The sequence below is a fragment of the Phyllobates terribilis genome, unplaced genomic scaffold (assembly GCF_046119375.1).
Source record: "Phyllobates terribilis strain yellow unplaced genomic scaffold, ASM4611937v1 Scaffold_2__4_contigs__length_985480577, whole genome shotgun sequence".
Classification (NCBI taxonomy): Eukaryota; Metazoa; Chordata; class Amphibia; order Anura; family Dendrobatidae; genus Phyllobates; species Phyllobates terribilis.
This window is the reverse complement of record NW_027362762.1, coordinates 929,056,353-929,083,293: the sequence shown is the minus strand read 5'-3', so window position 1 is coordinate 929,083,293 and position 26,941 is coordinate 929,056,353. Positions and strand designations below refer to the sequence as shown.

At 42.8% G+C, this 26,941-nt stretch overlaps 1 protein-coding gene across 4 annotated transcripts in view; it reads right to left on the bottom strand.

Annotated features, from left to right (window-relative positions):
* The window catches only part of TIAM1 (TIAM Rac1 associated GEF 1), a 284,561-nt gene that overhangs the window by 164,336 nt on the left and 93,284 nt on the right, over positions 1-26,941 (bottom strand). For all 4 annotated transcript variants that reach the window (XM_073668317.1, XM_073668321.1, XM_073668320.1 and 1 more), the window contains one exon: positions 15,147-15,184. The gene's annotated coding sequence lies outside the window, so the exon portion shown is untranslated. The remainder of the gene's footprint in view (positions 1-15,146; positions 15,185-26,941) is intronic.

Sequence of the window (26,941 nt, the reverse complement as noted above, 5' to 3'; positions counted from 1 at the left end):
ATTCATGAAATAATTAAAAAAAAATTATGTGGGGCTTCGCCCTATATTTGTGTCCAGTCAGGTACAGCAGGCAGGAACGGGCTGCCCCCAACCACCAGCTGCCTATTTGTACCTAGCCGGACACAACAATATAGGGAAGCCCTTTTTTTCTTAATTATTCCATGAATTTCATGAAATAATTAAAAAAAAAAATATGTGGGGCTTCGCCCTATTTTTGTGCCCAGCCAGGTACAACTAGGCAGCTGGGGGATGGAATCTGCAGCGCAGGGAGACCCAAGCTTTCTGGGCCCCACCCGCTGCAAATTGCAGTCCGCAGCCGCCCCGGAAAATGGCGCGTTCATAGAAGCGCCATCTTCTGGCGCTGTACCCAACTCATCCAGGGCCCTGGTGCGGTGGCTCACTGGGTAATAAAGGGGTTAAGGCCAGCTTGGCATTATCAGCTGGCCCTAAGCCCGAAATTCATGGGGTCACGCCAATATTAGACATGACCACCATGAATTTCTAGTAAAGTATTTAAAAAAGCACAACACCCAGAAAAAAGTCCTTTAATTGAAATAAACACACAATTCTTTATTGTTCTAAATTAAACCATACTTACCATCACGCCCATTCCAGCTGAAGCCAACGATCTCCTGCAATAAAAGTAAAATAATAAAGCAACCTCATCCTTACCTTTCCATGGTTCCCACGACAGCTTCAGCTCTGCTACATCGAGATGACAGGCTGGACCGCAGCAGAACGCTGCCATCCATCCTGTCATCCCGCAGACACGGAGAAGCGCAGGCATACTTCCACTCCTCAGTGTCTGGCTGTGACGGCATCCAGATGAGCCGAGGTCATGTCCAATGAACTCAGCTCACCTCATGTACGTCACTGACAGCGTGGGAAAATTCTCCTGCACTCAGCACTTCAGCATGAGAATTTTCCCACGCTGTCAGTGACGTGCATGAGGTGAGCTGAGTTCATTGGACATGACCTCACCTCATGTATGTCACTGACAGCGTGGGAGAATTCTCACGCTGAAGCGCTGAGTGCAGGAGAATTTTCCCACGCTGTCAGTGACGTGCATGAGGTGAGCTGAGTTCATTGGACATGAACTCGGCTCATCTGGATGACGTCACAGAGAGACACTGAGGAGCGCAAGCATGCCTGCGCTTCTCAGTGTCTGCGGGATGACAGGCTGGATGGCAGCGTTCTGCTGCGGTCCAGCCTGTCATCTCGATGTAGCAGAGCTGAAGCTGTCGTGGGAACCATGGAAAGGTAAGGATGAGGTTGCTTTATTATTTTACTTTTATTGCAGGAGATCGTTGGCTTCAGCTGGAATGGGCGTGATGGTAAGTATGGTTTAATTTAGAACAATAAAGAATTGTGTCTTTATTTCAATTAAAGGACTTTATTCTGGGTGTTTGTGTTTTCTTTTAACTTTGACTATGGGGTTAGTAATGGGGCTGTCTTATAGACGCCTCTCCATTACTAACCTGGGCTTGATGTCAGCTGGCATTATAAGCTGACATCAACCCCAACCCTATTACCCCCTGCCACCGCACCAGGGCAGCGTGGAAGAGCGAGGCTAAGTGCCAGAATTGGCGCATCCTATGGATGCGCCATTTCTGGGGCGGCTGACGGCTGGTGTTTCTAGCCTGGGAGGGGGCCAATATTCATGGCTCCCTTCCTGGGCTATTAATATCAGCCCCCAGCTGTCTGCCTAGCCTTTGCTAGCTATTAAATTAGGGGGGACCCCACGTCATTTTTTTGGGGGGGTTCCCCCATTTTAATAGCTAGTAAAGGCTAGGTATTCAGCTGGGGGCTGATATTAGTAGCCTGGGAAGCTCCGTGGGTATTACCCCCTTCCCAGGCTTCAAACATTTGCCCCAGCTGTCTGCATAACCTCCGCTAGAGACTAAAATTAAGGGGAACCCCACGCCAATTTTTTTTTAAATAAATCCTTTATTTTAACACTAAATGACAAGTACAGTAAGCAACACTGTCACTGTACTTCATATATATGTGACTGACATGTTTCTATCTATCTAATCTATGTGTGATTCTCTATTCTTTCTATTCTAAATTGTCGGGTACAGATGCTGAATTGCCGGCCGGCTTTCTTAAAGAGACGGTGCATGAAAACACTATTATTTTTTTAAATAAATCCTTTACACTAAATGACAAGTACAGTAAGCAACACTGTCACTGTACTTCTTATATATGTGGCTGACATGTTTCTATCTATCTAATCTATGTGTGAAGCTCTATTCTGTCTGTTATAAATTGTCGGGTACCGCTGCTGAATTGCCGGCCGGCCTTTTTAAAGAGACGGTGCACGAAAACACTAATATTTTTTTTAATAAATCCTTTACACTAAATGACAAGTACAGTAAGCAACACTGTCACAGTACTTCATATATATGTGACTGACATGTTTCTATCTATCTAATCTATGTGTGATGCTCTATTCTTTCTGTTGTAAATTGTCGGGTACCGGTGAATGCCGCTGATGAATTGCCGGCTTTTCATGTCATTCTACATTATTCTTAGTTGTTTTACTTCATGTAGAATTAACCTACAAGGAAAGAAAGGGTTTATTTTCATTCTGATATTTGTGTCCCATTGACTTGCATTGGTTTCCGGTATCGGAATCGGCGATATCCGATACTTTTTGGGTATCGGCCCGATCCAATCCGATACGATATTTCCTGATATCGGAAGGTATCGCTCAACACTAGTCATCAGTCTTCTCTCAATAGAAGTGAATTGAGAGAAGCTAAATGCACCTAGTCTGCCCGTGATTGGTCATATGGGGGATCGTGACAGTGTGCGCACCGCAATAGGGGACTGAAGACTTTACTCTCAAACCTGCAGAATCCCCTTTAAATCTGGCCAAGTAGAGGACAAAATTACACTTTTAGACTATATCTGGCGAGTCCGGGACTAAGGATTTGTTATCCCTGCGCCTAGGTCAAAGACAAGCTTTTATCATTTGCACAAGTCTCCCCTACTATCAGTGCAGTCCTTCACAACTCTCAACGGAATCCCCTGGTTATAGGGGTTCCATATATTCTACACGCTCCACAGTGGAAAACTAATGTTTAAGCCGCAAAAATATGGAAAAGGGGAGCAGCTCGGACAAACTTTCTATGGCAGCACCTGCATACATAGGGTCGGGAGTCAGGTCACCTGCTCTGCATCTGCTCTCCGCCATCACCATATATTAAAGGGGTTTACACTTATATCACACAAGGTGTTAAAGGAACAGGAGACGGGGAATGGCGCCCTGTGAGGCAGCGATGGAGACACTGCAGGGCGATGGCGGGATTCCTCTAAGCAGGGTGTGCACTTTGTACGGGCTGCACACTGCTCTGTATAAATGACGTGCAATCATTCATTGTCTTTCTCGGAAGGTACAAGTACAGACCTGAGCAGAGTTTCACCTCCGAAAATCTGCATATGAACACAATACATCCTGTGCGAGACTCCGTCCTCCCCCATCCCAGGAGATCAGGTATCCAGGTTCTCACACAGCCGTACTCCTAGATTGTCACCACCGGATTATACCATACGGGAAGAGTACAAAAACAGACACCATGCCACAAAGAAGCTTAAAGGGTTGTCCCATAAACATTTATCAACTATCCACAAGATAGACAACAAATGTATGATCCCTGGGGGCCCAGAGGCAGAGACCTCAACCAATCCCAAGAGGAACAACATGTGCTCCATCTGCCAAAGGGAGTACCATGCAACTCAATCTCCTGCAGAAGGTCGTCCGTCCGTCCGTCCGTCCCCCCCCTCGCAATGATGCATTTATACCGATCATGAGTATAGGTCATAAGTTGTATATGAGAAACCCCTTTAATGTCCTTAATTTGTCCAATATTGGAAAAACATGGCAGTTAACTATTAAAAACAGCGCCACACCTTTCCATAGGTTGCGTCTGGCATTACAGCTCAGCTCTGTTGAAGTAACAGAAAGAGCCGCAACCAATGGACGGAGTAATGCATTCTAGAGAACTGGCGCAGCACGAGAGAAGTCTTAGAGACGGAAGTGAAAAGGTTTGGATTATTTAGGATGTTAGTATTAGGTCATTAGAGGACTGGAGGGCACGGGTAGGGTGGTAGACAGAGACGAGGGAAGAGATGTAGGGTGGTACTGAACCATGGAGCACTTTGTGGGTGAGAGTAATAAGTTCATATTACATTCTATAGTGGATGGGTAACCAGTGTAATGACTGGCACAGGGTAGAGGCATCGGTGTAGCGACTGGACAGGAATATGATCCTGGCAGCTGCATTCAGAACAGATTGGAGAGGGGAGAGTTTACAAAGAGGGAGAGAGATTAGAGAGTTGCAATAGTTCTGACGAAAATGAGTAAGAGTAACAGGAAGGAGTGGAAACTATTTTCACTGAGTGTTTGAGAGAATAGATGATGCAAGTGATTATATTCAGTGCTGTACAAGTTCATACTTTTAGATTTATTTTTTTGAACAATTCTGCATTACAAAATGCATTTTACTCCAGAGCTGCATTCACAAGTCTGCAAGCTTCAGGCTGAAAATCTACAAAGCTTGTTAAAAAGCTTAAAAGATTCCCAAATCTATAGACATCGCAGACCTAAAGCCAGGCGTTTCATCAACACTAGCAGCCAGCCAGCCACACATCTGCCCATTGTCAGGCACAAAGTACACAGGACTAAGGGGCCAGAGTTCATGTTTCTTACAGCAGACACACTTATTTCAACATTAGGAAATTGTTTAGAACCCATAATGCCATTTGTTGTGAGAAAAGCATCCAGCCCTTTTTTTTATAAAAGCGCACATTGCTATCTCTTGCAGTCAGGAATTTCACGGTCTGACTGCTCTAACTGTAAAGAACCCTTTCCCATTTAGCTGCCGGAATAGGAAAGGGTTCTTTACAGCCAAAGCAGTCAGACCGTGGAACGCCGACCACAAGAGATAGTAATGACAGATACTAACAGATTTAAAAAAGGGCCGGATACTTTGCTAACAAATGGCATTATGGGTTATAAATAATCTAGCGATAGAGGGTATGTGGCCGGGGGAGAAAGGTTGTACTTATGGATCCAAGTTTTTTTTCAGTCTATATAACTAGGTAACAGAATTTGTTCTCTACTTTCGGAAACTCAAATTGACACCATGGACCTGGGTTGTGCTTTTCCTGTGGTTCCCCCTCACCCTCTTACAGGTTATCCTAAATTACTGCATCCTGTAGTCCAGACCCCACATGACCACAGCCGACTGCAAAAATTCCTGTTCCTGTGCAAATTTAAAAAAAACCTTAAAAAAGAGGCCTTGATAGGCACCCATTACCTGCCCGCAAAAGGAAATGACTGGAGCAGGAGAAAATACTGCCCCCGCAGGCCGGAGTCAGAGGCAACACATCCAAACTAGAAAATAATGGGATCAGCCAAGCGTAGAAGAAACTGACCCCCGTAATCAGTTGGTGCAATCAAGTGGTTGAAGAAAGCAAGAGAGCAATCTCACCAATAATGGCAGATAAGGGGTGAAAATATTAATATTATATATGTTATAAATGATTAGAGTGGAAAAAAAAAAAAAAATCCGTGATCAGTGTTGTAATGCATCGGAGCATCCGGAAGGGAGACATATGGAAGCTCTTCACGCCGTCCTGGTGACTCCTACACTTCCCATCTTGCAGGTGGAAAGGATTCAGCATGTACAGACTTGCTCTATAACAATACCCGGCCGAGGCAAAGCCCACAGCTCCTGACATAACTATGGCCGCATCGCAGTGTGCAAATAAATAAAGTCACCATCTGCAAATCAGAATAACTCAATGTATGGACACCGCTAAAAAGAATTCAGATTTATTAATTAGGAGGTGAGCGGTGACATCACCTATTGTGAATTCTGTGTTATCTACTGTATATAGAGGTGTTATTAGTCATTGTACAGGAGGAGGAGGAGATGAGCTGTGACATCACCTTTTGTGAATGGTGGATCCTGTGTTATCTACTGTATATGGAGGTGTCATCTGTCATTGTACAGGAGGAGGAGGAGGTGAGCTGTGACATCACCTATTGTGAATGGTGGATCCTGTATAGTCTACTGTATATAGAAGTGTTATCAGTCATTGTACAGGAGGAGGAGGTGAGCTGTGACATCACCTATTGTGAATGGTGGATCATGTGTTATCTACTGTATATAGAGGTGTTATTAGTCATTGTACAGGAGGAGGAGGAGGTGAGTTGTGACATCACCTATTGTGAATGGTGGATCCTGTATAGTCTACTGTATATAGAGGTGTTATCAGTCATTGCACAGGAGGAGGAGGGGAGCTGTGACATCACCTATTGTGAATGGTGGATCCTGTGTTATCCCCTTTATACAGAGGTGTTACCAGTCATTGTACAACAGGAGGAGGAGGTGAGCTGTGATATCACCTATTGTGAATGGTGAATCCTGTGTTATCTACTGTATGTAGAGTAAACTATTTATGATTCAATTATTTTTATTAAGAGTATCATAAAAGACAACTGCAAGAGATACAAACAGTATATAAAACAACAAGTCAAGCAGGACGACTAAGGGCTCGTTCACACTGGCAAGCAGCATCCGATGTTTATCTCATGCGAGAGAATCGGATACTGTATGCAAATGACCCTAGACTCAAAAGCTGCTGTGAGCGTGATCCAAGTGTCACTTTACTGTGATCCGATTCTCTTGCATGAGAGAATCTTATTTCAGGTGTGGAGAAGATGGAGAAATTAGGCTCTCCATTGTGAGAGTAGGCGTATATATCGGACTGCACACAGATGACATCCGATTGCAATCTGATATTTTGCATGCACGCATAGACTTGTATGGGTGTGCGCCATCCGATACACGCTGCCAATCACAGCATGCAGCGATTTTTTTTCCTCATCTCAGCATGAGAAAATAAAGGTTAGTCAGCACTGCCCCATAGTATAACATTGGGGCGAGGACTATCCGATGAAGCATCATATAGCACTTGCCAAAGTTATACGCTGGCTACCAGCCAGTGTGAGCGAGCCCTAAATGTGTTAGTATTTTTATAAAACAAGTATTGAAAAAATTGAAAAAGAGGGAAGAAATAAAAGAAATAGAAAAGAGAGGGGGAGTGGAGGTGTTGGTCCATACTTACAGTCTTGAATTGGTTTGGTTATCTAGCCAAGATAAGAGTCCTTCAGATTCCTTAAAGGGGTATTCCCATCTCAAAGATCCTATCCCAATATGTAGTAGGTATAATAATAATAATAATAATAATAATAATAATAATAATAATAATAATAATAATAGCAAATGCCTCCAATTAGAAATGTAGTATAGTTTGCTTTCTTCGTGTACAAGTACTGCAGGACCTTTTATATCCATGGTTACGACCACTAGCAACTAACTAACTTTCAGTAAATCAGAGGTGTTAACCATGGATACCTAGGGTCCTGCAATGCCCTGCACATGAGGAAAGACAAATGAATCAGAAAAACTATTACATTACTAATAGGAGGTATTTGCTAATATTATTACACTTACTACATATTGGGATAGGATCTCAGAGATGGGAATAACTTTTTAAACAGAAACCAAGGGCTCAATGTTCTGTAGAACAAGTCCGTCATGTTGTGGTCCACAGGTTTAATTATTAGTGTTGAACGAGCACTAAAATGCTCGGGTGCTTTAAGCTTGGGCCGAGCTCACTGTGATACTCGGGTGCTCGACCTGAGCAACGAGCCCAATGTTAGTCAATGGGAGACTCGAGCATTTTTGCGGCGGCTCCCCCGGCAGTCTGTAGAAAGCCTAAAAAGTGCCCAAAACAATAGTGACATTGCTCAAATGACATGGGGACAGCATGGGGATCTCCCCAGGAAGCATTTCTGACCCCAAGGTCACTGCTGTCAACAACGTGGTCAGAGGTATTAAGCCACTTTTAGGGGCTCACAATAAAAAGTTCAAAACCGAAACTTTCCTGTGAAATATGTTAAGGAACTTCCTTTCCAGGGTAAAGACTTATGTATAAGGTAAAAAATAACCAAAAACAAAAATACTCCTCCACACCTTGGGCTATGTTCACAAGTAGCATTTTTTTATGCGTTTTTGCACTTTTGCATTGCTTTCAACCGTGACAAATGCATTCACCGGGAAATGTCATTTTAACATTTTACAACCTTATCTGGCCATGTGCTGTGTGACACATGCATACAGTGCTGAAAAGACATGGAAACAGCATGGAGAAGACCCCTGGAAGCATCTCTGACTCCCAGGTCACTGCCTAAAAGTGTGCCCATCAGAAGTGATCCTTGCCGCATCAGAAGATGCAGACTTGCAACTATCCCCGTGCAAGTCCTTGTCTATCTGGGATGGATATTAGTCCTGATAAGGACTGTTTGTTTGATTTTGCAGGCTTTAGAGACCCTACACTACCTATTTTGCAGTATAAATCTCTCTCTAGCTCAGCAGCACTCTCCCTACACTGTCTGATCCGGAGCGACTGTGTCCACGATGGCGGCGCCCGGTTTTAAATACTCGAGGTGACGCTGTGCGGCCAGCCAATCACTGTAATGCCCACAACCAACATGGCTGTGGCATTACAGTGACTGGCTGGCAATCCCTCCATGTTCATTGGCTCTGTAAAGAGAACCAAACGTGCAGGGCGGAGACCCGAGCTCCCTCCCGAGTAACCCGAAAATGCTCGGTGCTCGCCGAACATCCCGAGTAGCGAGATGCTCGGGCGAGTACCGAGCAGTGTCGAGCATGCTTGCTCAACTCTATTAATTATACATCAATGGCGTCCACCGGTGCCGGGTTACAACTGATATTGTGATCCGTGACCAAGATGCAAGGGAACAAAGCTCTTGAGAGAACTGAAAACCCAACCAATTGGCCATGTTGCCCATAACTATACTTGCATCTCTCCCAGAACGTCCAAAAGGCAAAAACTTCCCCAAATCTGGGAATAGTGGGGAACTCTCCTGGGTGCCGCTGAAGTCAACCGAAATGTTTTCGGGAAAAAAAAAAAAAAAAGTTTAGGAAAGTTTCTAATGTGTGACATCAAAATGTTTCACCTGATGAAGCCCAAGCGTCCAAACGCCCACTCAGTGGTTATGGAAGAGAGGGTAAATATACATATCTTTTTTTGGGTGGGGGTGGTTTATGAGCAAAATGCCCATCAGGTCACAGTAGCTCTTGCCTTGCTATGTGATTGACCCTTTCACGATGATATGAAGCACACACGATGCTGATGGATCAGTCCGGGGCTTTCACACCTGTGGATACACTAGAATGCATCATCCATCCGTTGCGTGCTCGATAGCTGCATCATCCGATCCCAGTCACTTAGCAACTGATAGATTGTTCTGCGTTTCATGCACCAAAAATAACTACAGAACAAAATGTGCCGTTTTGTGTGTTTGCTAGTTGTCTGGATATTCGAGGATTTCAGAAGGCAGAATTAAACTTGTTATGTACTTACGATCAACAGAGGAACACTGCGGCGTGCCACTCGACATGGGTCATACCGTGAGGATAGACGAGGTCCTTCACATGAGTGGGCACGCTAAACTGCAACGTCAGCTACAGAGAGGGTAGGGGGGAGATGCCTAATTAATGAGTGCTGAAAAGACGGTCTTCCTCAAGCACTGATGTCACAAAGAAGAGTCCGGTGCTGCCTTTCCTTAAATCAGAGCGTATCTGTGAGAGCCACCAAGATGCCAAAATCAAGTGTCCTGCTCACTGAACCATATAGGAACATGCCGTTATTATGGATTTCTCCAGGGTTTTTAGGATCATTGAGCATAAAGCAAGATAAAGCTGGTCTTCAAAAGCTAAAATACTATATAATCAGGATCCTAAATATTAAAGGGTAACAGTACTTTCAAGTAACTTTCCAGAATTAGCTGTACATGAGAAATGACCCCATTTCTGGTCACTATAAGACTCCTGCATTTTCTCCAGTTTCCCCCTGTCCAGCCTTTATTTTTTTAAGGGTTTGTCCACACAACGGCTTTTTCAGACAAAAGCCACTTAGTATCCCACCTGAAAAAGCGCTAAAACTAAAAACACCAAAAAGTATGATCATAATGCACAGCAATGTCAAAACAACTTGCTGTGCACATGTTGTATATTGTCCCTTTTTTTCAGCACTTCAGGCTTTGAAAGCCGTGGAAATTGCTAAAAGATGCAACCTTTCCATTCTTCTGGTGGCTTCCGCTTAGAAGCCTCTACTGTTCTATGTGCAGTACACAATGTCACGCAAGGTGTGGGAAAGACTAAGTGCAACACGAAGGGAAGAGGGTGAGGAAGCCCAAACACTAGGGAAAGGGGGAGTGGAGACCTCCTAGGCAGATCTAATATCACCCTGCCTACCCTACCATCCTTATATAGGTTCCACACCTATCGCCAAGCAGGACCCAAAACTCTCTCTGGCCCTAGATAGGGAGGGGTGAGCACTGGTCAGGCCCCACTACAAACTGAAGAAGACAACAAGGTAGTCAAACAAAGGGGATAAACTTGGCTTGAGCAGACACCAGAGAAGTAACGCCAACTGTCCTCCAAGGGCACCAGAAAAGAAGCCAGCCAACAGCTAGAGCTCCAAGCCTGCCTAAAAAGTACATAGAAGTATAACCGGCAATTGTCTGGAGAAAACTGAGGATTTTTAACTCCCATGCAATGGTGTGTCCATCAGCAGCAGGAGGGAGGTCACCGCTGGGTCTTAAAGGAAGAAGGATTAAGAAGGTGTCTGCAATGCCAAGCGCAGTGACCTTCTACAGCCAGATCCAGAGCGACTGTCTATTACACCTAACACACCTGTGACACACAATGGTTGTCCAAAAAAACATCAGAAAAGAGGCTTCAGGGAAGACACCGCCAGAGTTTTCTTGAATCATCTTATGCTACAAAAACAATGCGGGTGAAGGATGATGTGTGCACATGCCCTAAAAGGGGTTTTGCGGTTCAAGAAAAACCCTTATAGATATACATAAAGATCTATAAATAATATGCTATGCCATATAAATATCTGCTACGTATAGCAAAAATCACAATCTCCTATGAATGCCGGCCAAGAGCTGACATTCACAGGACATTCACAATGACAGGTACGGGGGTCTTCTGCAGTTCCCCGGCTGTCATGACAACCCATCGGTCGGCGCATGTTAAATGTGGCCGTAAGTGAATTACAGCAAGATTTAACAGGTTAACAGCCACAGGCGGAGCACCGCGCCAGCCGTGGCTGTTATAGGCACTTGACAGCTGATCATCCCCAACTATGTCATAGTCAATTATCAATCATTGTACGGGAGGAGGAGGAGGTGAGCTGTGACATCACCTATTGTGCAGGATGGATCCTGTGTTATCTACTGTATATATAGAGGTTTTTGCCATCATTGTACAGAAGGAGGAGGTAAGCTGTGACATCACTTATTGTGAATGATAGATGCTGTGTTATTTACAGTATAGAGAGGTGTTATCCCTCATTGTACAGGAGGAGGAGGTGGTGAGCTGTGATATCACCCATCGTGAATAGTTACTATATCACCTATATCTAGGCGATACCTTTCATTATAACCCTGTCTGTGAAGATAATGAGATGACTGCTGAGAACAGGAAGTATCAGTCTATTATGGGGCACAAAGGCCAAAGTAAAAACTGCAAGATTTCAGGACTAAAGGCAATATGGAAAAAATGAAAAATAATCCTTAAAAAATTATATGAAAGAATTTACTATATTCACTTTATTTTTTTGGTCCATTACAGTGAACATTTATTAAAACGTTCATTTAAAAGTGGAATTTTCCTTCGAAATCCTGAAACGTGAACTCTGGGTATAATGGCTTCATTCCAGCACTCTCTTTTCCGTGCGTTATGAAGGTCTATGCATTTCTATAGATGTAACGCACGCTACAGGAAAAACACTACCGTATTTACATAATCCATACATCCTGCTAGGATTTAACAGAAGAATCAGATGTCGGCGTTACATAACTACAACACCCAGCGCTCCAGATTCATCTCTGCACAATGCTATAGCGGGGGGTCTATACGGCAAAAAACACCTTTGCCCCCCGAGCTGTGCAGCAATTGTATGATATTACATAAGATTGTAATGCACTGCCAACATTAAAAATACTATAAAAAAAAAAAAAAAAAAAAACACAAAAAATATAAAGTAACAAGCTGATCTATTATACAAAAGAGAAAAAAAAATACATAAACATTATAAACTACTAAACACGAGAAGACAATGATACAGCCGGGAAAAAGCTGCGCTGAGTGGGCTGATCTACTGCGCAGAGAGCGTGTACAGAATTCACAATCGCCGAGGTGTCATGGAGACGCAGGTATTTTTCTAGCAATTCTACAGCATTAGGCATTGTTTTCCATTGAGAGTTAACTCTTTCTTTTGAATGTCAATTTAAAGAAAAAAAAAAAACTGCTTCTGGGAAAGATAGTTGACTACGAATAGGATCGCTTTGACCCAACATTTTTTGGTTCAGAGCAACACAATGGGGGACCCTACGAACATGTTTTAGGTCTGCACCGGAAATTCTCCAATAGGATTGCAGGACCTGACTACAAAAGTCTAGTTGTAGTCTGTTACCATGGAGATACATTGGTCTGCACAGGTGTTGTAGAAACAAAACCATAGAATTTTTTTTATTATTATTATTATTCCTTTGCATTTAAAAACACAGTCACAAAAGGTAGATGCAAAATATCTTGAGGGCCACAATGACATCCTGTTAGTATATATGGAGGTCTCATTCACAGTGGTCACATGGCCAGGTTACAGGATTACTTAGGATTGGTAACAGGTTTGAAGATGCTTATACCTGATTGTTCGGGTTCACCTGGTGAGATGGATCCACCAAGTCAATGGTCAAGTTGAACACATTGACCGAGGGTGATAGCAAAGAGGAAAGGACCTGGATAAAGGGCTATGCTGGATGGCAAGCTGAGCAGGACGCACCAGAAGCCACAGAGCCATGAGTGTAGACAGAGCAGATAAAGGGTTAAACGGAAGGTCTGAACCAGGATGTAGACGCAAGTTGAAGGAATCACAAGGAGTTGGGAAAGAAGGTTCAGGCGTAATGTGAACAGTCTTTAAATAACCAATCATAATCTCTACAACAGACGAAGAAGCAGTTAATGCAATTTGCAGAAATCACAGGAATTTGCAAAGATTATTGCAGCTGAAGGAACTGGATGGTGATAAACTCCAAGAAAAACCAACTGAACAGAACACTGATTAAAATACTCAGATGCCATATGTCTGTCTAAGTCAACCTTAAAAGGGGATGTGTGAGTAGCAGCAACCCTCCTAAGCAGTCTATATGGACATTTAGGTCTTAGGAAATTGAATAAAATGATACCTTGATATCGGTGATCAGATGTTTTATTCCAGAGAAATCCAAGATATTCTTAACATGTAAATGAGCTATTAAGATCTACAGGACAGACAAATCTCCTCGAGAATCGGCCTCTAAAGAGGTCAGTGAGGTACGCCAAGCAACTTGTGAAACCCAATGTGGAGATCAGCAAAGGGCAGCAGCCATAGAGGAAAGGAGAGGAGCCCTACACTGGAGTTGAGACAGATGCGTAACACCGACATTACCAAATCGCTTTATTACTGGAGCACAAGAACATGAATACTCTACAATCATTTCCTAATATTTACAGTACAAAGTATTACGTTTCATCAAGAATAATTCCCATTAATTACTTGTGATCTTTGCAGTAATCCTTTCTAATTAGTTTTGTCAGTTTCACCATGAAATTTCATTGCTCCATTTGATGACTGTGTGTATAAAATCTGCATTACTCATCATCACGCCAAACAGATATTGAAGAAACATTCCAGCTTTTTCCTTTATGTATGCCGTTAGTCTTCCTGTTGTATAATAACTTTACGGGCCTGCCTTGGGGACTCCTCTGTCCTCTCTGCAATAGGGAAGCTTATCAGACTACATTTCTCTAGCTACCTTTGGATTTTCAAAGGAGTGAAGTATCATCACACAACATTTGCTTTGAGTCCTACCTAATAGCAGCAGTGGTAGATCTGCAACAAAGAACTGCTGTCCTCCGACATTGCCAAGTCTCTGTATATCTTGTGCACTGCAGTTTCGCATTACAGGATCTCCGTGTATCCTGTGTGATGCAGCTTCAGTGTTCCTTGCCTGCGATAGGTTTCTGCCCGTCAGCTCTTACAAGCAGAAGTCAGGACAGACAGAATGACGCTGCATTTTATACAATACACCGAAAATTCTGCACATAACACTCAAGACCGTATAAACAGGCAGTGTGTGTCAATGTAGTTGTATAGCTCTGCAATAAATAACTGCATGGACTTAACTATTACTGTATGGAGTAATAGAGGGAGACACAAAGAGAAACAGGAGTGGAACTGGGTGCGGAGGGAAGGTGTCCTTTTAGCTGCCAGGATGAAACTGTAGTTGATGTCACATTTTGAAGCCAGGGGAAGGTTTCAGACTTCCTGTGATCTAAAGAGAATGTACAGGACTGGTGGTCAGACATTACACAGCAGCCCAGAATTAGAAGGAAGGATGCAATTTAGCCAGGATTAAACTAATTACTCAGCTAGAATGTTGCTGGTAAATTGTATTTTTTCTAAAAAAAAATACTGAGATTATCAAGTTTTGGATGGACAGTGAAAGAAATTTAAGGAGTCCATCATTCTTTTGTAATCGCTCAATTTCTGTCCATGCTAAGTGACCAGAATATTTCCAGTATGATTTCAGAGCCATGCTGTGTTCTCCGACAGCCAACCAGATATCTCCTCTGAAGCTCCTCCCCATGCGGTTTAACATTAAGTGAAACAGTAGCTGCAGCCGCATCTCCCTCCTCCCACCTTCCCTGTCTTCCATGTACAGTGTTCCAATAGATTAACTTATTTTGTGATTGAGGTTTCTCAACATGTAGACAGAGGAAATGGAATTATAGGCAAGTGGAGGATGAAGATGTCTTTATATTATTTCTTTATGGGCGGGGAAATTACATCTATAAACACTCTACTACTGAATAATTTCAAATAGACATTTTAATACACTTTAAGCAGAGAATCACATCATCCTATATCTGCAATATACTGAGCTAGGGTTTATACATAAAAATTATTGAGGTCTGCTTTATACTTACAAGTCCATGGATTTCAGGCACAGTGCAGCATATAAGGTCTGTAAAAGACAAGAGACTAAATTAGTATATCATTGTCCTTAAAACCTAAAAAAAAAAAAAAAAAAAAAAAAAAAAAGCAAAAACAACAAAAAACACCCAGTTTGTTTTAATAAATGAGTCCTTAGGTTTATACCAATTAATATACGAGAAAATAAACGATTTCCAAAAATCGTGGCACTCTTGTCCGAGGTGTATGTCCCATATTGCAGGCCAGAGCTGTTCACGAAAATAAAGCCGAGCTGGAACTTTAGAGACAACCCACATGTTAGATTACCTGGACTCAAAGAAGTAAACGTCTCTCCATGTGGAGAGAGACATGCCTGACATACAAGTGTAAGGAGATTTATAGGCCATGCATTGCACTTCTGGGAAATTAAATATGCAAATTGCCTCTTCAGAGAGGAAGAGGACTTGAACTCTAGTGCCACCCTATAACCAAATTCATCCTGACCCAACATTGGCTCTAAAATTACCTCCACTTGTAGAACATTTCCCAACTGGAGACTTCAAAAATGACCCCCACCCCCCCAAAAAAAAAATAATAATAATCAGAAAGAGCGAGTGGTTTTTGGATCTTGCACCATTCTCTTGCTGAATCATAAATCTCACTGGTGACGACACTCAGGATGTTTTTTTCCTGACCAAGACAAAATGGAAAAATGCTTTCACAGCTGTTGCGATCCAGGTTACAAGATTACGACATTAAAAATGAATGGTGCTGGGAAACAGGAAAGAGACTTAACAAGTCAGAGCAAGCGGCAGGCGCAAGATGAAAAGAGGTTCCCAGGGGAATGACAGACGGGACCTATGAGAACGTGATGCCATCACTCCGCTGCTGCAATGGAAGAGGGGGGGGGGGTCTCTGCAGGACAGGGTTAAACGTCCGACTGCTACAAAACACCGCCGCACCTTCATCTGCATTTAGCTCTGAATTTGGATTTATTAAATGTCACTCAGACTAGAAACGTTTAAGAAAAAAAAAAAAAAAGCCTTGTCCTTGTTCGATGCTTCCTTTTCAATATTAAAGCTGGTTTTACACTTCTGATATTCATGATCCGATTATAGAACGCAAAGTCAAGACTGCCCGAACGTCTCCTGTCCAATACTCAGCAGTCTCGTATACGCCCACCCGCGTCAAAGGTCGGAAGTGCGAAATCAGCCTAAGGCCAAGTTCACACCCAGTGTTTTTTTTCTGTAGAAAGCTTCATTTTACAGCACCAGCAAATGCTATGAGATTTCAGAAATCTTTTCCCCCCTGTGACTATCTGAAATCTGCAGCGTGTCAATTCTTTCAATGTTTTTTTTTTTTTTTTCACCCATAGGCTGTGTGCCCACGTAGCGTTTTACAAGCGTTTTTGATGCGGAATTTCCGCAGCGGAAACGCTTGTAAAATGCTTGGTAACCCGCACCCCATGATCCCCAATGGGTTTCCGCAACTTCTATGCACATGCTGCGGATTTTTCCGCAGCGTTTATGCCGCGTTCAAAAATCCGCAGCATGTCATTTAATTTTGCGTTTCCGCATGCAGAATTGCCTTTGTCCAATGCATAAAAAACGCAAGGCAATTCCGCATGTGGAAAACGCGTGAAAAACGCGCGAAAAAAGCGCGATAAACGCGTGCGGAATTCCGCATGCGTTTTTCCGGGAGAGGACTTGCATTTATGCAGCAGAAATTTTCTGCTTCATAAATGCAACGTGGGCACATTAGAAAATGGGTGCAAAATGCAATGCAAAATGTTGCAAAAAACAAAAAACGGATTTTTATTTCAGCATTTTTTGCTGCCTTTTTGGCAGATTTACACTGTAGAAAATAAAAATAAAATAGAAAAAAAAAAAACCTGCAAAACCGGCTTAAAATTTGCTGTCGATTCCAGAGGGGGGAAAAAAAAAATCTGCAGGGAAATCAATCCACCAGTAAAATTTACACTAGATGGTGCAGATTTTAGTGTGCATTTTCCACCATAGATTTCACCAGTTAAAGTGAAAAAGAAAATCTTCAGTACCCTCCCCCTTTTGCCAGACCCGAGTACCCAGGTGGTCTCTGTACTTAGGCTCCTGCCACGACAAGCCAGTAGAGGCCAGTAAGCCAGGAGACCAGGGTCACCTCATGATTGGAGTGGCAGACTAGGGAAGTGAGCAGAATTTTCTGAATTAAGTTTTTATATTAAACCCCAATTTCTGCCAACCTAGACTGATGGACAAAGTCCTTGATGTCCCTCTTCTCGGCTGCTGAACTCTCACGCTGCTCAGTGCAAACTGCTGCTGTCAGACTGGGTGGTGAGGGCTGAATAGCACTTGCACTCTCTTTAGTTGGATGCTAAACATTAAAAAGATCAATTTCAAGAGGAGAAGAAAAAAAAAACACCGTCAGCCTGGCCATATGTACACCAGCCTCATCAGGTCCAATATATATTTCATGTGTACAGTTTTTTTGGTGAAATTTTGACCACTACGCTTTAAATAGTGGTATTTACAAAAGGGCTTCTTCGGAAAGCAACGAGTGTTCATCATCAGGAGCCTCGATGGACCGGGTTTCCATTGACATACAGCCTGACATAAGCCCGAGATCCTAATGTTCAATGCCAAGTGTGGGCTGAAGTGATGTAAAGCTTATGACCAATGGACTGCGGAGGAGTAGAAATGCATTCTCCGGAGTGATGAATCATCCATCATCATCTGGCAGGCAACAGTGCAGCTGTAACGCTTGTCGGGGGAGCAATAATGGCCAACAACAAGCCAGATGATCAATCCCCACCCCGATGTTGACCTGTTTGGCATCTTGTTCCTTGTATCTGGCAATAGGATTAGATCATGGTTTCATAAAAAAAAATTAAAAAAAATAAAAACACACAACTTTGCTTAAAAGTGGCCTTAAATTATCACCTAATCTTATTAGACAATTTAAAATATTAGAGTGATTTTTCAAGGGTAAGACTAACAGTGCTGGTCCACTAGTTGTCCCCATGTCCCTATCAAGTAGACATTACAGGAAGTGAGGCCGGGTCTGCTTCCCTCTGCTCCCAACTGCCCTGTGTGTTACACCTCGTATAGACAGAATAAAAGGGGTGAGATTTCAGTTCAGATCATGCATGCCATTGGACAATGGCAGCTGCAATGAATGCCGCAAAGTGAGGGGAAATTAAAGTTCCAACGCCAGTAGTGCTGTCAGAATGCTGTTGGGAGAAAAACTGAGCATAAAATCATGACCGTTCCAATACATATTAGACTGGAATGTACACCAAAAAAAAAGCTACATCTTGTAGTGGAAAATAAGGCCAGCAAAACCAGGTTCTTCTACAAGTTGTGTTGAAACAAATGCCCAGATGAAGATCAAACCTACCTAAAAAGAATGGATAACCTAGATTTGGCTGTTTGGTTCAGTTCATGTAGGACAGACCTGTGTCTACAGTTTAGATCTAGTGCTTACAGGTAGTCTGAACTCCACCTCCTGTCTAATCATTGGTTCATCTCTGCCTTTTCTGAATGGCTGCTGTGTAAAAACACAAGCCCATCACAGGCTCAATGGAAGGCGGTGCACGGGCAGCTGATTTTTTTTGCATTTAATAAATCAAAACCATCACTAATATATTACTACTATTACTGTTAATAGGAATATAATGCTTAATATTACTATGATTTTTTTTACTATTACAGATTTATTTATAATTACGGTATGCATTTATTGTGATAAAGCGTCACACAACCGGGCTGTGGCAAGGTCAAGTACATTTCTTCCTCATAAAAAAAAAAAAAAAAAGAAAATGCATCTTCTACACTACACAAGAAGCGATCTGTAAATGGAGAACTCCTGTGGGCTGTCAGAAGCCATCAGAAGGCCGCGGAATACACAATTAGCCTTAATGAGGATCCTAAAAGTTTTACAATGAGCTATTTTGGGAAAATATCTTCTGGCATACTGTTCAAAAAAAGAAGAAATGAGCATCTCGTCCCACAAGTCTTCAAACCATTTCAGGACCCGAGAAGACAACGTATGTTTTGGTTCTTTGCCTTCGGCCATCCCTGCAGACATGTTCCTCCTGAACGGGCTGCCTCCGAGCTTTCTGCATTTGGTAATCCCCCTACAATATTTCCACTACTCTTCTTCTCTGATGATCAAACAGCACAGGTGTCTAATTAATAAGCGAGAAGTTTCTTCACTTACAGAACATCTTTCGATTGCGAGAAATATTCAAGGTTTTTATGCTAATGAAAATGTGCTGGGGGGCCAGAAATCAATTGCAAGAAAAAAAAAAAAAGTGAACAGGAGGATTTTGTGTACAGTTGGTATAGTTTCCACTATACTTGTAAGTAAAGTAAAAGCATAAAGATCAATTCTGCAAAGGGAACAATCAGCACCTTTTCACATTTGGAAGTAGTGGTATGGCTGAAAATAAGGTTCTTCCTATAAAAATGATGTTTTAATGCAAAGATCTGATGCGCCAGTCATGAGAAATGTAGAGTACAAGCCACGGCAAAGCATGCTGGAAGTCTACTCGGGGGCGGGTCAATATACTCGGGGGGGGGGGGGGGGGGGTAAAGCACTTGCAGTTTATCTTTCACCCTGATTTGCTTATGGGTTGCATGCTTGCTTTCTAGTGAATGAAACATAAGGTAACTACAAAAAAAAGAAAAAAAAATTTTTGTGATATGTGCTCGCATGGGGGAGGTGGATATGCCAAGTCGTAGATCAGGGTGAGCTGCATGGACGGACTCGAGGCGTTTATCAAGGACCAGTGAAGCTGAATATGCCGGACTGACACTTAGATCAGCAGAACTGGAAGTGTCTATAAGTAATAGAGGAGTGTGGAGACAGCTCCTTGAATCAGCAGAGACGAAGGTGCAGACAGCACCTTGGATTAGCAGAGACAAGTAGGCTAGCAGGTACTTTGATGGAGCAGATATGAAGGGGCAAATTGCACCATGGAATAGCAGAGATGAATAGGCTGGCAGGTACCTTATTGCAGCCAAGTTGGATGTATGTACGACACTCAGGAACATTCAATTATAACGAAGGATGCCTTTTGCAGCCTCCCTCCAAATGATTTTTCAAAGCGGGTGCCTTCTCCGAGAGTGATACATCAAGTTGATTATTGGTCATTTGCTCTATAAATGGGCTCCCCTGCTGCGTTACGACCAACCTTTTATGAATCATGCTGTGCGAAACGCGCGTAGGGCGTGGTGGACATCTGGAATCCCTGGTTCCTCTTTTTTTTTTTTGCAAAACCATTCTCTATTTGGTTTGGTCTCCGGATCACTTGCTCTTCACACATTCGTAATTTATTGACACACACTATGTAGTTTACTCTATGTGTAACAAGTCTACCAGGAGGTCTGTTATATATAGATTTACTATACGGGTATCAATTTAGTATATGCCCCGACCATGTTACCGCTGCGGATTTACCTTTTAAGTCTCTCTCAGTGTCTTGTTTTAATATGTTGTAATTTCTTCTGCATTATTGTTGGCCATATTCATGCACTCAGGAACAGCAGAGCCAAGTTGGTGATCAGGCACCACCTAGCTGCTGGAGAGCTGGAATACCCCGGAGGAGCTGAGTGAGCAGGGAAGATATACAGGTAACTGGTTGTAGCTGAACTGGATAGGACGTGGTAGCAAGGCAAACGCCTACCTGAATGCTCAGGCGGCCTGTAGCCACCTGAGCTAGCCTTAAAGAGGCCTTGTATGAGAAGATCGGAATCGACTAGCATACATAGAATTGGCCATAGGAAAAAGCAGAACACGACACTAGAGCCAGGACAGACCAGTAACATTTTGATTGGGGGACAAGCACCTGTACAGCCTTACCATTACTTCCATAAGTAAAAAACCTGTACTTGGTTTGAACGGTCATTATGCGCTGACAGAGTCCCTTCATCTATGAAGGACCATTCTAATGTAGGACTACAGGTCAACACAGCGACTAAGAAATTGGTCCTAGCTACTGACCTATCAAGCGCGTTTCTGCTGAATTTTTTGGTACAGATTTTTCCTCACTCATTAGTAAGGGTGAAATCTGCGGCAAAAACCCTGAAAGAATGGACAAGCTCCAAATTGAAATCCGCAAGTCACAAATAAGCAAAAGTGTACATGAGACTTCAGGGTATGTACACATGTTGCAGTTTTGTCACTTTTTTTCTGAAGGATTTCCTAGTACAGTGAATGAGATTCCTACAGTCTCATGAACACGTTGCTTATTTTATCTTTGCTGATTTAAATCTGCAGCCTGTCAATTCTTTCAGGGTTTTACCTGCAGATTTCACCCATGTTAGAGTAGGAAAAACTCATCAAAAATGCATGCAAAAAAAAAAGCGTCAAAAACGTATGTATTTTATGCTGCGTTTTTTCCTGCCAATACACCAGTATTTGCAGCAGATTTTTCTGCTTTAAATACTGAACATGCACACATACTGTAATACTTAAAATAAATAAATAAAATAATAATAATTCAGGACATGCAATTGTGGAAAAGGATTTTCTATTTTCACGGTTTGTATTTAGAAATCCGGTAATAGATTTGCTTTAAATTCTTGGACAAACTATATTTGCTCGATATGAACAGTTTATAAATGCATCTATTTTTGGCCCCAAAAATTTTTATGGTCGCGTTTCATAACACATCTTGTACCTTTTGGATTTTGCAGACTCTTTGCTTCCCTAAATATTACTGCCTTCAGAATAAGTTATCTGAGAATCTGTCAGTAATCGAGTAGTTTGTAACTCTTTCAATCGTTTTTTTTTCTTCTAAAGTCCTCAGTGGTGATTTATAACCATAGACCACAGTAAACTTTGAGGTGGTCATAGATTAGCAGAGGGGGTGGGGAGTTGAATTACGAGAACAAGCTCACTGGCAGAATCTCAGTTAACTCATTCTGCAGCCAGTAATTTTTATTTTATTTATTTTAAACCATTGGCAAACACTAAAAAAAAAAAAAAAAAAAAAAAAGCACAAAATAATGGCAAATTTATTAAAATGGAGCACATGCATACACCCTTTTTTTGTTATGAAACTACACTATATATGCAATACACACACAAGATCTACTCCTATGCGCAGCTCTGTACATATAGAAATTACTTATATATGAATAAAAAATATTCTTTATTTTTATTTTATTTTTTCAGTAAATGTGAAGGTTTTGGACCCCAATGCAAAAACTCCAAACAGAGACCACCAACTATTACAGGTCAGAATCATATGACCCAACGGAACTTTTTGGGTCCTTCTTGGCTCTAGGGGCCCGGGTGAGACTGTAGCATCTTCACCCACTATAGCCCCTTTTTTTCACCTCCCCATGGTTTTAGACATGTGCATGTCTTCTTAACTTCCCAAAAGGACACCCCCTTCACATAACCAAAGACCTCTATTAAACCCATAAAGAGGAGCAGTAAATCTGTCAGCTCACACGGCTGCAACTGATATTTATCCCTCATAAAAATGGCATTGAAAAAACCGTAATTGTAAAAAGGTCTAAAAAACGTCAAAAAGCTCCATAGACCGCGGCAGAATATTACAGGGGATGGAGCCAAACCGGAATGGGGAAGACTTCATAATCCATGAAAATCAAGGCGGACAGGAGAGAGACCTGACTGCAGGGGGGTCAAATCTACACCACCTTCAGGAAGCTTGAAGAGGTGATTAAAAGGATCAGCAACTCCAAAACATGCAGACAGTAACACATGTCCTGCGATCCCCATACATGTATGGAGACGGAAAAGGATTTTTTTTATTTTAATATTTTTACATCCCTTTGAAAAGGGTATAACATTTCAGCAAGATGGGCCATAAGCAAGAGCTGATCGGGTCCGATTGCCATGAGGCCCAATAACTCGCTAAAATGATGGAACACCACAGTCGGGAAAGCTCGCTTCAGAATAATCTTGCAGTGTTAACAGGCTGCTGATCACATGATGAACAAGGATATTAATCACTTTAAAATAAAAAAAAATTGTTCTTGGCAGCACACCGTACCATATGATGTAAAAATGTGCTGGCGAGAACAATGGCAACCTAAGAACACTGAAAGTATTACTGATCTTTCATTGCGCATCGTCTGCCTGTGTAAACAGGATATTAAATGACCGAAGATCAGAGGTTTAGTGCCGCCGGTCGGTTCATATAACTGAACCTTAACATGCTGATGACTATTCCATAGGACAGGTCATCAGTGTAAGAGGACTAGGGGATTCAACACAACACCACCACCAATCAGCAGTTAAAAGAACAACAGATATGGATATGGTTTAGTGGCCATTTTAGTACAGACTTTTTTTTAAAAGGGACCATAATGGGCACATGTTTAATCCCCCACACAAAAAATGCCCACATTCAGAGTCAAAACATTTCTTCTATTTACACTACTCAAAAAAATAAAGGGAATACTCAAATAACACATCCTAGATCTGAATGAATGAAATATTCTCATTGAATACTTTGCTGTGTACAAAGTTGAATGTGCTGACAACAAAATCACACAAAAATCATCAATGGAAATCAAATTTATTAACCAATGGAGGCCTGGATTTGGAGTCACCCCCAAAATTAAAGTAGAAAAACGCACTACAGGCTGATCCAACTTTGATATAATGTCCTTAAAACAAGTCAAAATGAGGCTCAGTATTGTGTGTGGCCTCCACGTGCCTGTATGACCTCCCTACACCGCCTGGGCATGCTCCTGATGAGGTTGAGTATTGTGTGTGGCCTCCACGTGCCTGTATGACCTCCCTACAACGCCTGGGCATGCTCCTGATGAGGTTGCGGATGGTCTCCTGTGGGATCTCCTCCCAGACCTGGACTAAAGCATCCGCCAACTCCTGGACAGTCTGTGGTGCAGCGTGACGTTGGTGGATGGAGCGAGACATGATGTCCCAGATATGCTCAATCGGATTCAGGTCTGGAGAACGGGCGGGCCAGTCCATAGCTTCAATGCCTTCATCTTGCAGGAACTGCTGACACACTCCAGCCACATGAGGTCTGGCATTGTCCTGCATTAGGAGGAACCCAGGGCCAACAGCACCAGCATATGGTCTCACAAGGGGTCTGAGGATCTCATCTCGGTACCTAATGGCAGTCAGGCTACCTCTGGCGAGCACATGGAGGGCTGTGCGACCCTCCTAAGAAATGCCACCCCACACCATTACTGACCCACTGCCAAACCGGTCATGCTGAAGGATGTTGCAGGCAGCAGATCACTTTCCACGGCGTCTCCAGACTCTGTCACGTCTGTCACATGTGCTCAGTGTGAACCTGCTTTCATCTGTGAAGAGCACAGGGCGCCAGTGGCGACACTGCCAATCCTGGTGTTCTGTGGCAAATGCCAAGAGTCTTGCACGGTGTTGGGCTGTGAGCACAGCCCCCCATCTGTGGACGTCGGGCCCTCATGGAGTCTGTTTCTAACCGTTTGTGCAGACACATGCACATTTGTGGCCTGCTGGAGGTCATTTTGCAGGGCTCTGGCAGTGCTCCTCCTGTTCCTCCTTGCACAAAGGCAGAGGTAGTGGTCATGCTGCTGGGGGGTTGTTGCCCTCATACAGCCCCCTCCACGTCTCCTGACATACTAACCTGTCTCCTGGTAGCGCCTCCAGCCTCTGGACACTACGCTGACAGACACAGCAAACCTTCTTGCCACAGCTCACATTGATGGGCCATCCTGGATGAGCTGCACTACCTGAGCAACTTCTGTGGGTTGTAGAGTCCGTCTCATGCTACCACGAGTGTGAAAGCACAACCAACATTCAAAAGTGATCAAAACATCAGCCAGAAAGCATTGGTACCGAGATGTGGTCACTGGTCCCCACCTGCAGAACCACTCCATTATTGAGGGTGTCTAGATAATTGCCAATAATTTCCATCTATTGTCAATTCCATTTGCACAACAGCAAGTGAAATTGATTGTCAATCAGTGTTGCTTCCTAAGTGGACAGTTTGATCTACTTGGAGTTATATTCTGTTTAAAGTGTTCCCTTTATTTTTTTGAGCAGTGTATATATTTTTTGCTCCACTCATCCTTCAGTAAAGGTGGCCTCCATTGGCCTAACATTCACTAGGAATTACACCAGAAAGTGGTTAAAATTGCAATGCCAGCTATTTTACGATCTTGTCCCAAATTGTTTTCCACTGCCTACAAGCCATATTAGTTCTCTTGGCATCATAAACCACGCTTTCTAGCAGAATCCACATAGACATGCATTTCATGATTTTCCATGCACACGAATTGGCACCATGTAATTCTACATTTGACCTGCGGAAGACGCTCCATAGAAACATGTGGAAACCAGCAGCTACTGGACCTCAAACCCTTTGAGAAAAGGAGACGCATTGGACACAACCCCTTTATCTTTGTCCCTCCTACAGGAGGGGGTTATATTCGGTTTTCCTGTGTCATACTGGGTATGGGTATAACAGAGAGGCAGGCTTTCAGTTCAAATTTTGAGAATAATGCATGTTGGGAAGTGACGGAGAGAGTTCTAGCACCTATAGTGCTGACGAAGAGGAATGAGGAGTGGGTGTCGTGTTACAGAGAAGGAGAACAGCGACAGTTACTGAACATATTAGACTGGTGAGCGTTCTAATAACTAGTTTTAACTTGTTGGGGACTGAAGGCAACAAGACCGTGATTTTCTACAGGATTCGTTTGGAAGGACGTGACTACCACTGGTGGCAATCACTTACAACTAGGCCCTGGAGCATGATGGGGGCACAAGGGCCCCTTTGCTACAAAAGACACCAGTGATCTACTTCTAGCACAAGTGTGTGTCTTTATAAGAGGATGAGACCAATTAACCTCTTAGCACCAGGGAATTTAAAGGGGTTGTCACATTCCAAATAAAGGAGCCCAAGGGCTAAAAGTTATGTATAAAATTTACAGAGCTTCACTTACCCTCCCCAGGTCCAGCGCTGCATATATGCTGCTCCAGTCTTTGATGATCAGCTGCAGCGGTGATCTCACGTTGACAGCTGCTGAGCCAAGTGATCATCTGCCTGAGCTTTAAAAACAAAAACCCACACGCCCTTAAAAAAAAGAGACAACCCGTTTAAGTATTCTGCACATACTTATAACAAGGTTGATCCAGAACATTTTGGCGTCCGTATCCACAGCTTCACCGGTGGGAGCACAAGGACATTCTCATTACTCCGTAAATTACCCTCCTAGGAGCGCAGCTCACCGTGCCGCTCTATATTTAATACTTCTGCAGATGTTGCATAACCCGAGTGCTGAATGCCAAGGAAAAACAAACACCGGCATCTCAGCGGTATTACCTGCAATGTCAACATGCACATCCTAATTAACAGCAATTAACTTTTGCAGTGCCACCATCATTACCATAAAGCAAAACTACAGTTCTCTCCTGACATCCTAATGATAGAGAAATGGCAAAAGTTATCGGGAAATGACGTCCTCGCACAAGTGTCCGGCTCTGCCCTCATCTAGGATAAGTTTACATACACAAATACACTGCTCAAAAAAATAAAGGGAACACTTCAACAACAGAATATAACTCCAAGTAAATCAAACTTCTGTGAAATCAAACTGTCCACTTAGGAAGCAACCCTGATTGACAATCAATTTCACATGCTGTTGTGCAAATGGAATAGACAATAGATGGAAATTATTGGCAATTATAAGACACCCTCAATAAAGGAGTGGTTCTGCAGGTGGGGACCACAGGCCACATCTCAGTACCAATGCTTTCTGGCTGATGTTTTGGTCACTTTTGAATGTTGGTTGTGCTTTCACACTCGTGGTAGCATGAGATG